This window comes from Meriones unguiculatus, chromosome 20 (genome assembly GCF_030254825.1).
Source record: "Meriones unguiculatus strain TT.TT164.6M chromosome 20, Bangor_MerUng_6.1, whole genome shotgun sequence".
NCBI classification, from domain to species: domain Eukaryota; kingdom Metazoa; phylum Chordata; class Mammalia; order Rodentia; family Muridae; genus Meriones; species Meriones unguiculatus.
In genome coordinates this window covers 69,710,428-69,724,028 of record NC_083367.1, presented here as the reverse complement: position 1 = coordinate 69,724,028, position 13,601 = coordinate 69,710,428, and the positions used below count along the sequence as shown (strand labels likewise).

At 45.0% G+C, this 13,601-nt stretch overlaps 1 long non-coding RNA gene across 1 annotated transcript; it reads right to left on the bottom strand.

The window, feature by feature from the left end:
* Positions 1-7,354: 7,354 nt before the first annotated feature.
* Positions 7,355-13,377, bottom strand: LOC132649529 (uncharacterized). Its single transcript, XR_009588007.1, has 4 exons — positions 13,334-13,377; positions 13,210-13,252; positions 10,577-10,673; positions 7,355-8,696 (listed from the first exon to the last, which is right to left on the bottom strand). It is a non-coding gene; the product is annotated as an uncharacterized LOC132649529 (long non-coding RNA).
* Positions 13,378-13,601: the final 224 nt, after the last annotated feature.

Sequence of the window (13,601 nt, the reverse complement as noted above, 5' to 3'; positions counted from 1 at the left end):
ACTCACTTGGTAGTCAGAAATGTAGCTGATTGACTCACTCGCAGAATCTTTACGATAAGACCCAAGTATTCCCGGCTTCAGCAAGTTTTCCAGGTGACTTTCATGCACCTGGGAGAATGGGAGCTAGGCTTGTCTTTCTTCTCCAAGGACTGTAGAATCTGCAGTCACAGTGGCCCCTGGAGAGAAGTGCCTTGATAAGCTGAAATGGGGTAGCAGGTTGGCTGAGCTTAGGGCTGAATGCAGACTGAGCACTCCACTGCTGTGGAATGAATAAATCTGATTTGTCTCCAGGAAGCTTCGGCATCTCTTTCACCTTTATAATAAAGTTAAATAATATTTCCAATGAAACCAACACAGTGAGCTACAGGCTGAGTTGTGTCATCTCAAAAATTCATGGGTTGAGGTCATAGCCTCCAGGATCTTCTCTATGAGATCATATTTAGACACTGGGTCATTAAAAGTGTAACTGAGTTAAAATGAGGTCAGCAATGTGCACATCCATACAATATAACTGGGTCCCTTAAAGAAGAGGACAGCAGGACACAGACACACAGAGAGTGACCTTCCAGGGACAGACAGTGAAGACAACCAGTGACAGAGTGGAGAGGCTGGAGAGAAAGCAACGCTGTTGTCCTCCAACCTCATGAATCATGAGGAAAGCTTCCTGAGACTTGAGCACCTCCAGGGTTTCTCCATCATAGCTGTGGCACCCAGACTCCATCTTGTCCCTCACACAGCAGAGCTTCATACAGAGCTCTGCCTAGTCTGATTGCCAACTCCTACAGCAACTTCATTACTGGCCTTTGTGGGAGGGATGTCTAATTAATTCTTCTCTTGTGGATCATTTGTATAGGACACCTGAGCCTACTCCTGACTCTGTAAGAATATGATTACCCACCTTGCTGTCTCTCTGAGAACAAGGACCTTCCAGGCCAGGAGCAGCTTTGGCCCTAAAAGCCCAGTGCCCTGCGACCCAGGCTTCATCTTCATCTGCTACCACTAACTATATGTGTTTCTGCTATGATGTCCTCACTCAAAGTTTGTTACTCTCTGTGTAACATAGAGAAAATAACAACATTCACATTGACAGTTCTCTTACCCACATTGACAAGATTAAATAAGGTGGCATATGTAAGAACTATAAAAATGTTATGAATGAAAGCAGATATGTGAGTTGTATAAATTACTTTTCTGGTGTTATAAAATACCATGAGAAAGGCAACTTATAAAAGAGAAAAATGCATTTTGTTTCCCAGTTCCAGAGGGATAAGAGTCTACCATGACAGAAAGAAGGCAGCATGGTAGCAGGAGAGACGGCACCTTTAACCACAAGCAAAGAGAGCCAACTGTGAGACAAAGCTACAGATTTAAGGCGGGCAGCCAAGTGTTCAAACTCTCAAACCTCTGGGAGACATACTAGAGCGGGCTCACAATTATTATTATTAGTTATTGTTATTTATTATTAGTAATTATTGCCATCACTAGCAAACCTCCTCTGGAGACACAGCTTGGGCAGTGCAGCAGCTGGAAGCTGTTGTGGAGCCTCTATTCAGTTGCTTCTTAGAATTCAGGGGCCCCAGATCCAACCTGGCAGCCCCATCTGGAAATTTGTCAAGGGATCATGTAACTGTATTTTTATGATCTATTTGTCACTCTGCTTTTTTTTTTTTTAACTCAACTTCAGATTGTATAACAGTGGTGGGGGTGGATTCCAGTGTGTGGGCAGGAAGTTAGCTTTTGGAGAATGGTGCCAAATTAGAATATTTTTAGCCTGCGGTACCATCGTGACAATGGAGCCATGTTGTAGGCATCTGGACACAGAGAATGGTATCTAATTCGTGCTGAGTTTAGTTGAACTGGAGCGGGAGACAGAAAGGATGGACACTAGGTGGTAATTTAGATGGAGCTGCCAAGCAGATGAAGGGTCTTGGGCAGAAGACAGGGAGGATGAAGGCAAATAGTAGATACTTGTAGATTTATTGCATAAGGAACAGGCCCAAAAGAGAACTATGGGGTGAAGCAGGATCAGGCAAAGAAAAGATCCAAGAACACAGATATAATTTTAAAATGTTGAAGACAATTTTTTTAAAAAGACATAGCTATCAATAAAAGTGTCCAGGACCAAAGAAAAGCTGAGAAGAATGGGATAATCACCAACCAACTGAACATGAATTTTTAGTGGGAACCCTAAGAATAGGAAGAGACAGACAGAATGAGACAGACAGTGAGATTATGGGGATATGGTCAGACCAAGTTTTTATGTATGACAGACTCCATCTTTTCTATCCCCTTAATTTGAACCATGTTATTTCCTACTTTCTGTTTAAAAATGCTTTCATCTTAGATCAATATGAATACAATGAGATTGAAGATAAAGGCTCCCTTATTTCTGAGTTTAGGACAGCAGAACAACAACAACAATAAAATCACATACAGGGCTCCCTTCAGGCAGGAAGCACAGCAAAATGGGTGCTAAATGACACCAGACAAAACAAGAGAATGTTCTTGAAAAATTATTGGTGGAATTTATACTCAAAGACTTCTATTTAATTCAAACCACATAACAACTGATGGTGATATCATTGAAATAAATATCCCACATGGCCTATCTCTCTCCCTCCCATATAACAGCGCTGACATCATTTTTGCATATCATATTAATGGCATTTTCTGTATTCTGCAGAAAGGCCACAGTTCTGTCAGTAATGAGATACAGCCCCTAGTCAAGCTGTTCCAAGGCACCACCACCCATTTCTAAAACAATCTGGAGGCCGGCCTCCCAGCAGAATGGATTCCAGAGAGCAGAGGGCTCCTTGGGTGTGAACCTTGAGTTGAAGTGAGGGAGTCCCAGTGCCCATGCTCGCTCTTTCTCCCTTTGGCACTGTGACCAGGTGACAGGCTGACACTCGAAAATAAATACATGATCCTGAGGGATCTGGCCTTCTTCTGAAAACATGGCAGCAAATTATAAGAGACCAAAGAGCACAGTATGAGCATTGAGTTCAGAATCCCCGAGTGCCAACCTGATTGTCAATTAATCAAAACAAAACAAAAAACAAAAAACAGACTAGGAAGAATCTTTTGTTTAAAGATTAAGAGCATGACAGTGTGTCTGAACCAAATCCGGGGTTGAGAAGCTTATTTAGAACATCAGGAGGAGTTTTGTGTGTGTGTGTGTGTGATTGCCTTTGTTACTCAATTGCAAGGTTCAGCAATAGACTTTGTAGATGACGATGTTGAGTCACAGTGTGGAAATGTTGGCCACAGCTCGTCAAGTAAAAAACTAAAGTAACCCTGGTTCTTTTCCCTGCATATCAGTGTGGCCTTCAGCATATTGCCCAGACTCTCTGAGTTTCTCAGACAGGAAGCTAACAGCCACCCTGTCTTTCTAGGGTTGTTGAGGTGGGGGATGGGGTGCGACTGTGACTTATTGCACTTAGCACAATGACCAGAAATGTCAGCTGACATTTTCATGCTAGTGGGAATGTTGATGTTGTGCTAAACCTGAATGTCTGACCTGTCCCCTGCTCCTAGAGCCTGTTAGGGTAAGAAGAGAGGTGCTTGGAACGTGTGATCTTGCTGCTTCTCAGATAGAAGGGGAGAAAGAGCGAGCATGGGCACTGGGATCCCAGTGTGTATCTTTTTCTCAGTGCCCAATGTGGTTCCGTGCATAGCTCCACCTGTTCACTAGGCGTGTGTGAAGCTGTGAGTGCATCATTTACATCTCTAGAACCCTTCTTTGGAAGTCGGGTGCGGTGGCTCACCCCTGTAATCCCAGCTCTCAGGAGGCAGAGGCAGGTGGAGCTCTGTGAGTTAGAGGCCAGCCTGGTACACAAAGTGAGTTTAAGACAGCCAGGGCTATACAGAGAAATGCTGTCTCGAAAAGAACCCTCTTTGCCTCTCCCAGAATCCAGAGACTCACTCGCTCCCACCTGAGTCAGAGATTTATTTAGTCAGAGATTTATTCTGTAGTAAAATATTAGTGGTCTACTACAGAATAGTGCGATGTGTTCATCTTCTTGAGAGGGGGTGTTCCTTCTGAAAGACGGTGCCTGGAAAAAACAGAGGCTCTTTTAATGACTGGGCCAAAGGAAGGCTATAGGCAAATATCTGGATTTTAGTGAGGGATTGACAAAAAACTCTCCAAACTTCCATCTGGAGAAACCATAGAGCAGGAAAGAGCACAGTTCTATTTATAACTCACTCAATATCTCTGACAGGAAAAAAAAAATGCTTATCATCAGAATGAGGATACAAGGGTTGGCGTCCTTGGAGAGGGTCACAGGGCTCTGATCCAGGCCACATCCTGGTCGATGTTTGTATCAATAGCTTCAGTGAAAACATGGACTCCATGCCACTGAACAAACTCTCAGAAAGTTGATTTGCAGCTGATGCATTCTGATGACCAAGTCCATCCCATGCTCTCATGGGGTTAATAGCATGGCATGGCAGGCCAAGCCATTCAATGGCCAAGTTCCTGCTCTGCCCAAGAGATGCGCCAGGCAGGCTGCACACATTCCTGCCATCTCTACAGTGAGGCAGTGTATGCTCTATCATGATCAAAGAAACTGTGCTCAGCATGCTTAGGAAGATTGAAAGGACTTCACAGCCAACAAGGACAGAATAACCAATACTGGATGTGCTTGGTGGACATGCTCGAAGCTCAACAGTTGGAAGGCTGAGGCAGGAGATTTGAAAGGTCAAGGCCATTCCTTGGCATTCATAGCACCATCATGTTCCAACCAAAAGAAAACAAGACCTTAACTCTGGGTCTATGCTCTTTCTTGACCTCTCCACACGGCATAAATTCTCTATCTCCCTTTAATATACAAGTCCTTCAGCTGTACAACAGAGGGAAAACATCTAGCACAATTTCTGGCGCTTAGACGCAGAAATATCTGTGGAAGGAAAGGAGTGGGAGGGAGGAAGAAGGGGAGCATGTCTGCTTTAATCATGACCAGTGGAGAACATCTGAAGAAACTCTATTTGGCAAATGTAGACACTCTGGTCCTCTCCAAGCATTTCAAGGACTGTGTGTAATAAGCATCAAACAGATTTAAATTCAGTGGAAGCTGGGACTTTCTAAAATAATGAGCACTGTTTGTGCATGCAGGAGGCTGGCTCCTGGGCTCACACTGTGTACCCAGGAGTCTTTAGACCATATCAGATCACAGCCCACTAAAGGCAACAGAGAGGAGGCTGAGGAACCAGAGAGGGAGAGTATATGAGCCTTTCCTAGGGAAAAAAAAATGTCCTTGCATCATTTCAAATGCTTTAGGCGGGACTTGGTATTGTACTGGGAAGCTGAATGGGGTGAGGAGCTCAGTTTTCTTAAAGTCTACCCCTTTCGACTTCTTTTGCATATGTAAAAAAAAAAAAAAGGACCGAATAGACATGCTCTTCCTTATGCCAAATGCCAGCAAACAGTGACCATTTCATTCTCTGAAGAAACAAGCTAACTATCAGTCAGACTTCTGTGGGTGAGGGGCAGAGAGAAAACCCTCGAAAGTCCTGCAGGCACTTCTAAAGGACAGAGTGAACTTTGTCTACTGCTACAAGCCTGAGCCAGAAGAGCAGTGAGGGAATGGAAAAAGGGGCCCAGACGCCATGGCTATCACCACACCATCTTGACTTGCTCACAGACGCACACACATCTTGCTGGGAGGCTTGTGGTGAAGAACTTGAGCTATGTAAAGTTTTGTGGGCCTTTTTTTTTTTTCCTCTTTTAATCTCCAAGGCGATAAACCAGGAAAAGCTTTAGACATCCTCCCAGGAACTGGAATACTAACAATGAAAGCACACCAAGAGTGAGGCTGCTTGATGATTTCCTAACATTCTCTTTATGGTGGTTCCAGCCAGCATCCCTGCCAGATGCAGAAAGCTTCCCTCATGGCAGCACAAATAGTTTCCATTTCCCAGACCAGCGCCAGCATCCAAAAGATCCTCTCATTTGAAACTGAATGAAACAAAAGATGGCCCAGAACCCAACTGTAGCCAGGAAACGGAGGAGCCCATGCCAGAAAGCTGCAGTGTCCCAGAAATCCCCAGAGCCAGAGGGAGGGTATACTGGCTGCTACCCTAGGCAAGTGACCATCGTACCCATGACCTCCGGCTGCTAACCTATCAGAAATGCCTCCAAGGGCTTGATATTTCCTGTAGCCACATGACACCCCTCTCAGAGAACCCTCCTGACTTCTCATTCATCGTTACGAGACTTCATTAATTCACCCCTCCAGGCACTTGTTTGTTTGGTTGGTTGGTTTTTGTTTTCACTGTCTTCTTTAATGGTTGTCAACACCATATATGCATCTTGATCCATTTTGTATTGCTGTATCAAAATGTCTGAGAACCATATAGCAAAAAGAAGTTTGCTTGGTTCATGGTTGTGGAGAGTCCAAAAAGCACAGTGCTGATATCCACACAAAGGCCCTGGTTTTGTTACAAGGTAATGGGGAAGTGAAAATGACCACGGGCTCAAGGGACAGGCGTTAGGGTGGCCTCATTTGTGAACTGCCCTGGGAGAACTGCCCTCGGAGCTGTGGCCGAGTCCCATGGGGCACCGCCAGTGCACTCACGCGGGCAGAACCGGCAGGACCCGCTTGCCCCCACTGCACTTCCCTGCTCTCGCTTTGCAAAGTGTGTCCGTCACAACCATAATAACACTGAGGAGGGGGAAGTGTTTCCATGTAGTATTTATTTATTATTTGAGAATTTCGCGTATATGTTGCGTTTTTGTCATATCCACCCACCCCATTCACCGCCTCCAGATCTTGCAGATCCTTCCAACATGTCCACATACCAACTCATGTCTTCCTGTGTGCACTGGCGGGATGTTGACGGCCTTGGTCTTGTGATGGTCTTACAGAGCTACTGTGAGTCCTTGAGTACAAGGGCTCTGTTGTACTTAGAAGACAGCATTTTATAGCCTTCCCCCACCCATCCTCCAGCTCTTACATTCTTCCCACCTCCTCTTCCGTGATGTCCTCCGAGCCTGGCATGAGCATAGGGTTGATCCAGATGGCCCTGTTATGTCTGGGCACTCACATCTCTTACCCTCTGCATTTTGGCCAGTGGTCAAGGTCTGTCTTACTTGCTTCCCACTGGGGAGGAGAAGCTTCTTTTAGTAACTGCTTGTTTCCTTTGTGAAAAGATAAAAGCAAAGTTCGGAAACTTGCATCTGACTTTTTAAAATTATTTTATTTCTACAATATATACATTAAACAATAGAAATTTATTTTCTCAGTGTCTAGGGCCCAGTGTGGTTGGTTCTGTAACAGCCCTCTTCCTTTAGACATGTGCTTTCTCCTGGGTCCTCACTGGGTGAAGACGGAGAAAACAGGACTCCGCTGTGACTTCTAAGGACATTGATGCTATCCAATCACAGGGCTCCAACCTTATGACTTCATTGAAATTTTATTACTTCAGCAAAGCTTGTTCACCAAACACAGCCACATTGGAGGGTAGATCTTTAACATGCAAACTTTAGGGTAGACACAAACATTCATTTCATAACTACTCTGTGGTGTGTGTGTGTTTGTGCTCGCCTGCATGTGCGTGCCTATGTGTATGTATGTAATATCATCACTTCAAAATACCTAATAAGAGGGGTTGTGGACACCTCAGTGAGTTCAGTGGATACTTTGAAAACATGAGGACCTGAGTTCAACTCCCAAACCCCATGTGGAAAAACAAGCCATATATGGTGCGTAGGCTGTGATCACAGCACTGGAGAGCAGAGACAAGCGGGCTCTGGGGCTCACGCACTGAGGAGCTAGCTGGCCTCGCCTACCGAGTGAGCTGTAGGCCAGGGAGAGACCCCGTCTCACACATACACGTCAACAGCAAACGAGGTGGTCCTCCGGCCTCCATCTCCCTCCCCAGGCACACTTGCACCCACAGGTGGGTGCGCTCCCAAACACAGGTGGGTGCACGTACACAGGAGAAAGCATCGAGTCGCCGCTGGGACTCACAACAGTTTAGTTTCTATTGTCTCTCTGGCCCAAGATGCTGAGCCAGAGGTGTGTGCTCCCTGACCCTAAATCTCCCGGTTCACACTCTTCTTTAGCTTTGATGCTGTGCTTCGTGCCTTTGACTAGCAGGCTTTACTTGATTAATAACGTCTCCTGAAAACAATACAAATGCTAAGAATTGTTTATTCCTATCTTGTTTGAAGCAGAGGTGTTAGAGATAGCTTACCAAAATACAGATAGGACGACAGAACTTTAAATTAATTTAGGAAATGGAAAAAAAATCAGAAAAGAAGATAAAGCCACAAATAAGGATAAACATGAAAAATGGCCAGAATACCTGAGCAGTTACCTGCAATAAATACAAGCTTAGAAGCTGAGTTTCCTAGCAGCAAAAGCAAATTAGGAAAGTAGCCTTGCATAGTAAGGATTTCTAGCAAGAGTGTGTTCTTGAATGGGGGAGGGGCAGAAATACAGTTGGCCCGTTTTAAGGAGATTGGGAAAACACAGCCCAGCCACCGGCTACTGAAAGTACACCGAAGGCTAATCCCAATATCTTCTTATCATCTTCTTCCTTTTCAGTATAGAGTTGCGGGTTCTAGAGCTTTTGTATTCAAAAAGACACCAGAGGGTCCATTTCTATAGACCCAGGATGGCTCACAGAAACCAGCATTTTCAGTGAGCTCAGCTAGGTGTGACAAGTTCATTCTGGGGGTCCACAGGTCACCCCTGGAAAATACAGCAAAGCATGGCTGTGAGAATTCTGCCAAGAGAAATATTCAACGAAAAATACACTAATCACAAGACACACACACATGCACACCTACACAAACACACCCGCACATGCATTGCACACGTTCCCAAGCACACACACATTCACAGGGACAGTCCTGACTAAACCTCCGATATACACAGGCTGTAAATGCATCCATACAAAGCTACAACAAGTTGATCTTCTATGCGTGGGTATTGGGGAGAAGCCAAGTACAACCCCCATCTTCTTTCCATGGGCTACACTTGAGGCATTGATTTCTTTTTCAAACAAAAGCGCAGAACTTTGCATGGAGTCTTGTTTCCTCCCGGGGTGCTGTGTGATTGGTTGGCCTGAGTCTGTGAAGCTGGCCCCGTTTGTCCTGTGCCCTCAACAGCTGGATTGGTGGAAGGCCTGTCGTTTGAGCTGAGGAACCTGGGCTCATCCGTTTTCATGGACAGGTAATGAACAACACACTTCCTTAAAGCTTCTTCCTTCCTTCCTGAGTTTAACTTCTTATCTGATTATTTAGGAACTAAAACAACAATAGTGAACAATTTCATATTTCTCGGAGGCTCTGCGTGTTGTCAAGGGTAAGGGCTGCAGTCCACTCAGCTTCAGGTATGCTCACACCTCGGTGAGATAGCAGAGTGATTGCTGAATGTGGGAAAAAAGAAATGGCCTCATGTCTAAATTTGCCCAGAGATAGAACCAAACTTTTCATGAAATTCCACTTCATGGGGAAGCAACTACATGAACACCGACATCCAACTTTCATCTCCTCAATGTCGAGCCACTGATCTCACATTTGGTTCTTCCTTCCTACCTAGAGCAGCAACGGCATTACCTGGGTACTTATTAATTGCGAATTATGGAGCCCCTCCTCAGATGAACTGACTCAGAGCTCTGGGGGTAGAACAGCCATCTATGGCCATCATGGCTTGCTATGCCATCCTGCTAACACAGACACATTTGTGCTTGAGGCCTACAAGTGGGGTTTTTCAGAGGCCTCACATGCTACTGTTTGATAAGATGCTTGGATCAATCCTTGTCATGCATGGATCACCATATTTCATTGGTGAAGGGAATATAGCTCAATTGGTAGATTGCTTGCTTAACATGCATGAAGCTCCAGGTTCGATTCCCATCACAACATCGACCATGTATGGCGTGGTGAGCGCCTGTATTCCTAGCAGAAGGTAGAGAGGGGAATTCTAAAAGCTGAGGGTTATCCTCAACTGCATAGTCAGCCTGGGTTTCAGGAGACCCTATCTCGAACTCTCTCTCATTAAGCACTAAGAGCTGAGGTAGAAACTCAGAACAAAGAAAGGGAACATGAAGTAAAAAATTAACGTGGTACATTTCCCCCTTAGCATTAGCATCATAGATTGGTGGCAAAACTTTTTAAACATGAAAAGGTGCATGCATGGGAAGGGGGAAAATACATGTGATGCCCCCCCCCGAGATAACACCCCAATTATTTCAATGAAGTGTGGACAGTAATCCCAACAGTGACACTGGATCTTTCTGGGACATTTCCAGGGATAGGGCTGCCTCTGTGAAGAGCGGATGGCTGCTAGAGACAAGAGGAGTTCACCCAGCTCACTAACGCATGCTGCTTGGTTTTCAGTCATTGTGTAATGTGACTTGCTACCCAGTTTTGTGCAGGACTGTCCCACTGTCTGTACCTCAGTCCCTCAGCCCCCATCAGCCAGGACAGTCAGCAACTACTCATTTCAATAACCCAAGATAATCTAATGTTAAGCAATGCCACTTCCTGGTTAGCCCTCATAACTCATAAAAATTCATTAACGGGGGAATTCAGCTCATAAGAGGAGGAAAGGCTTCTTTGACTCACTGTTTCAAGGGTTTCATTCCACAGTCGCCTGGTCCCATGGTTGTGGGCTTGTCATGGTAGGAAACACTGATGGACAAGAGGCTTACTTCGCGATTGCCTGGGAAGTGAGAGAGGAGAGGAACCTGGATTCCTTCTCTCTCCTTTGTGGCGTGCTCCATTGGTTTAAGATGTCTCACCAGACCTCACCACTGAAGGCTTGAGCACTCCCTCACAGCACCAAACTGAAATAGAGCCTTTCACACATTAGCTGTGAGGGTTGAATAAGAACGTCCCCGCAGGCTTGTGTGGTTGAATTATTGGTCTGCACCGCAGTGTGCCTCTGCCTCCTGCCTTCAGCTTGAGGTGTGAGCGCTCAGCTGTCCCCGCTGCCACACCTTCTCACTGCCACTGTGGACTCCAACCCTTTGAACTGTGAGTGCAATTAAACAGTTTCTCTCATAAGTTTCCTTGGTCACAGTGTTTTATCTCAACAAGAGAAAAGTAGCTGAGACGAGGGTCTTTGGGGATCCAAACCACAACAGTGAAACAGACCTTTATCCCTGCTGAGGATGGGCGCTCTGCTCTTGGTTTCTTCCTGTCGTGAAGAAACGGCATGAGAAGCACAGATAGCTAGTTTGTGCTGGAAGCAAAAGTCCTGCTGTCAGCTGAACGCTGCCACTTACTGTGTTTTTGACAACTTATGGAACATCCCGAACTTGAGAACCACAAATAGCTTCTTTTACAGCTCGGGGTCAAGGCAACGTGTTCTCAGTGTCCTCCGGGACCTGACTCGCCCTCGTCATCCTTTCCTGTGCTTAGACATCATCTGTCCTCACAATGTGCCCTCCAGGACAGCCACACTGGCCTTTGTGCTATTCCCTCCCCCTCACACACACACACGCAGGGTGCTTCCACGGCAGGGCCTTGCAATGCCTCTATAACCCAGAACACCCTTTATCTCTCAGCCGTAGCTTATCCCCTGTCTGTGGTGGTTTTAATAAGAATAGCCTCCATTGGCTTATAGACTTGAATTCTTGGTCACCAGGAGTGGCACTATTTGAAAGGAATAGGAGGTGTGGCCTTGTCAGAGAAAGTGTGTCACTTGGGGGTGGGCTTTGAGATCTTAGAAGCCTAAGGTGGGCCCAGTGGCTCTTCCCCTTCCTGCTGGCTGCTGACCCAGATGGAGAACTTGCAGCTACTTCTCCAGCACCATGTCTACCTGCCTGCCACCATTCTCCCCACCATGTTGGTAACGCACTAAAATAAACCTCTGAAACTGTAAGCAAGCCCCGGTTAAAGGCTTTCTTTTATAGGGGTTTCTTTGGTCACGGTGTCTCTTCACAGCAAGAAAACACTGACTAAAACAGCCCCTTATAAAATACTAACAGTGGGACTGTGGAGAAGGCTCAGCGGTAAGGCACTTGCAGCCAAGCCTAAAGACCTGGGTTCAATCCGTAGGACTCACATGGTAAAGGAGAGGTATGGCTCCCCTAAGTTGTCCTCACACCTCTGCACATGGCATGTGTGCAGAACAACTCAATAAATACATAGATTGCTCTTGTCCCCATTAGTCTCTGCAGCTGTCACATTCTCTACAGTGCTTTATTTCCCTCTGTGACACGCACGGCCAGTAGACCTGTGTTTTTATGCTGCTGGTGAATTTCCCATCATCCTCCACTAGAAAGTAGCCACACTTGAGCAAATATATCTATCACCTTGGTGACTCAAATAGAACCAAAATCCATGAGCAGTAATCTAATGGATGGATGAGTGAGTGAGCAGGTGAGTGAAATGGTATATGTAAAGTGCTTTGGAATATGACTGGTTAGTGGCTTGGGGCAAGAAAGGTGACTCCTGGGTCTTGTTTTTTCTATATGGTAAAATAGCTCTTTGCTCTCAGGTTAGAAGAATAAAATGTGTCAATGTAAGTTAAATGCTTGAAGCAGTGGGTGTCATAACAAGTATTAAAGGGGCTGGAGAAATGGTCAGTAATTAAGAGCACTTAATGCTCTTGTGGAGGACCAGAGTTCAGGTCCCAGCACCCATGTGGAAGCCACTCAAAGCTGCCTTGACTTCGGGCTACTCTAAATCCATCACACCTTCATGTAAGTACACAAAAGTAGGGCAGAACCAGGAATGAGGGCTAAAGTCACCTTGAACTACATACATATTGTTTTAACTATTTAGAATATAGAGAAGAAATATTAAAAGGCTAGGAGCAAAAAATACTAAAAACTGTATTGACAGTTCTGGATGAATAAAAATACTATTTATTATCTATTTTTAAAACTATATATATATATATATATATTCTCAAATTACACAGTTCTTGGCTTTAAAATCTGTACTCTTTAGAATACTTTTTTGTATATAGAATATTTCTTAGTTTTAAAAATAGATAACAATAAATAGTATTTTTATTTTATTCATCCAGAGCTGTCAATACAGTTTTAGTTGATTTTTCTGAGCCACTTTTCATAAAAGTAACACTTCTTTGAAATCACATAACCAATGAGTTTGGAGTAAAAGTGGAAGCAGGCTCGTCATACCCTGGCTCCTCTCACCCACTGCTGAAGGATAGCAGGAGATCCCAGGCATTCACGGCTCCCTCTGTTCTGCTGTTAGTAATAAAACAGAAAATCTTATTTGCTTACATGGACATGAATGGTAGAGCTCACACACATCTGGCTAGGACAGCTGCAAAAATAGAGACAGGTCTAAGTGAATCTGAGCTAAGGGAGAGTTTAGTCTGCTCATCTGCAGAAAGCAAAACAGTACCTTGGAGTCAAGGCTGGTGGCTCATGAACTGTCTGGGACTCCCCTAGTGTGTTCTGTGGAGAAAGTCTGAGCTGGCCTCAGGCTCAGCCAACAGAGGGGGGATGGTCCCACCAACACAATCAACTTCCTGGCCCCTGCTTAGAGATAAAGCCATCCTCAAGGAAAGATGCCAACAACAGGAAATCTTAAAATACAAAGGAAACCAACTGTTTTTCCCCCTGACATTGATCCTCTTAAAATGAACCACAAGGAGAGGTCTCCTTTAGAG